At 37.5% G+C, this 2,467-nt stretch overlaps 1 pseudogene; it reads left to right on the forward strand.

Moving 5' to 3' along the window:
• Window positions 1–1,615: 1,615 nt before the first annotated feature.
• On the forward strand, window positions 1,616–1,975 carry LOC145114024 (secreted RxLR effector protein 161 pseudogene; annotated as a pseudogene).
• Window positions 1,976–2,467: the final 492 nt, after the last annotated feature.

Raw genomic sequence — 2,467 nt, forward strand, 5'->3', positions numbered from 1 at the left:
ATGAAACATAAACATGAAGCATTTGAAAAGTTTAAATTGTTTCAAAGTGAAGTTGAAAATCAACTCGACAAAACAATCAAAATCCTTCATACAGATAGAGGAGGCGAGTACTTGAGCCAAGAGTTCCAACACCATCTAAGGAGTCGTGGGATTATCTCACAACTCACTCCACCTAGAACACCACAACTTAATGGTATTTCTGAAAGGAGAAATCGAACCTTACTAGATATGGTTCGATCTATGATGAGTCGAAGTACCCTTCCTTTATCATTTTGGAGTTATGCTTTACTCACCGCAACCTGTATCTTGAATATGGCACCAACTAAGAAGGTAGAGAAAACACTTTATGAGACGTGGTATGGAAAACCTCCATCCTTTTCTTATATGAAAGTTTGGGGATGTGAAGCTTATGTTAGACAAGAGACCTCCAACAAACTTAAGCCTAGATCTACCAAATGCATCTTTGTAGGATATCCTAAAGATTGTTTAGGATATTACTTTTACATCCCTAGTGAGAATAAGATCTTTATTTCACGAAAAGTTGAATTCTTAAAAAGCAAGTTTCTAATGGATGAGGATAGTGGGAGGCGTGTGGAACTTGAAGAAGATCAAGAACATCAACCCGATGCATCTTTAGTTGGCACTAGTACTGAACAATAGGTTGTTGAAGATGAAGAGATCATTGTCCTTCAACCTACTACAACACAAGGCGTTCACAAATCCGGTAGAACTCGTCGTGAACCTGAGAGATATGGATTTCTCATTGACGAGTGCTTTGTAATGACAAATGCTGATGAGTTGGTCAGCTACCAATATGCAATGTCATATCCCAAATCTGAAAAGTGGCTTGAAGCCATGAACGCTGAGATGCAATCCATGAGAGAAAATCAAGTCTGGGACTTGGTTGATCTTCCTCCAAATAGCTAGACTGTTGGAGCAAGTGGGTCTTCAAGAAGAAGACTGACATGGATGACAACTTACACACATTTACATGTCGCTATGATTAAATCAATTAGGATACTACTTGACATAGCTGCATGTTATGACTATTAGATATGGTAAATGGATGTCAAAACTGCTTTTCTAAATGGACACCTGGAAGAAGATGTCTACATGGTTTAGCCCGAAGGTTTTATCGACCAAAAGCATCCTAATAAAGTGTGTAAGCTCAAGAGATGCATTTATGGGTTAAAGCAAGCATATCGTAACTGGAATCATCGTTTCGATGATGAAATCACAAAGTACGGTTTTATTAGAAATGAAGATGAATCTTGTGTTTACATGAAAACTAGTGGGAGGACTGTGACATTCTTGGTCCTATATGTGGATGACATATTAATCATGGGAAATCACATTCCAACTTTAAAAGGTGTAAAGACTTGGCTTGGAAAGTATTTCTCAATGAAGGACCTAGGTGATGCCCAATACATTCTTGGAATTAAAATCTATAAAGATAGATCAAAATGTATAATAGGTCTAAGCCAAGGTACATATATTGAGAAAGTATTCAAATAGTTCAATATGGAAAACTCTAAGAGAGGATTTGTACCCATGGCACATGGCACTGTACTAAGTTTATCTTAATGTCCATAGCAGAAAGGCTGAGCTAGACAAGATGAAAGATATTCCATATGCTTCTACGATTAGATCCATCATGCATGCCATGAATTGTACAAGACCTGATCTTGCTTATGCTATGAGCATGGTAAGCAAGTTCCAACAAAATCTAGGGGAAAGTTATTGGAGAGTTGTGAAGAACATACTAAAGTACTTACGAAGAACTAAGGATTTGTTCCTCGTCTATGGAGGTGTGGAAGATAGCTTAAGTGTAAAGTGCTACACTGATGCTTCGTTCACAACTGATCGAGATGATTGCAAATTGCAATCAGGATATGTGTTTGTTATCAGTGGGGGTGTTGTGTCTTGGAAAAGCTCCAAGCAAAGTGTTGTTGCACAATCCACTACAGAGTCATAATATATTGTTGCTTCTGAAGCTGCACAAGAGGCTACTTGGATGAAGAAATTCATTAGGGATCTACGGGTAGTCCCTACCATTCAGGACCCCCTAGACATTTTCTGTGTCAATGAGGGTGTTATTGCTTTGGCAAAAGAACCCTGATCATACAAGAAGACCAGGAATATTAGCCGCAGAGTCAACTTCATCAGGTATAAAGTTGAAGAAGGTGAAATTAGTATCGCAAAGTTCACACTGATCAAAATTTGGCGGACCCTTTCACGAAGCCTCTTCCTCAAGCAAAATTTGAAGGACATGCTCAAGGAATAGGACTTCGTTATTCTAGTGATTGGATTTGATCTATGTAATAGTATTGAATATTGGAACATTATATAACATCATCTATTGTAATAACTATGATATATATGGCATATGATCTTTTCATCAAATATTTGTTGTGTTCTTTATTAACATGTTTAATCCTTGAGTAAATTTATTCACTCTAATACTCCA

This window comes from Lactuca virosa, chromosome 5 (genome assembly GCF_052849685.1).
Source record: "Lactuca virosa cultivar CGN04683 chromosome 5, Lactuca_virosa_CGN04683_v6, whole genome shotgun sequence".
Classification (NCBI taxonomy): domain Eukaryota; kingdom Viridiplantae; phylum Streptophyta; class Magnoliopsida; order Asterales; family Asteraceae; genus Lactuca; species Lactuca virosa.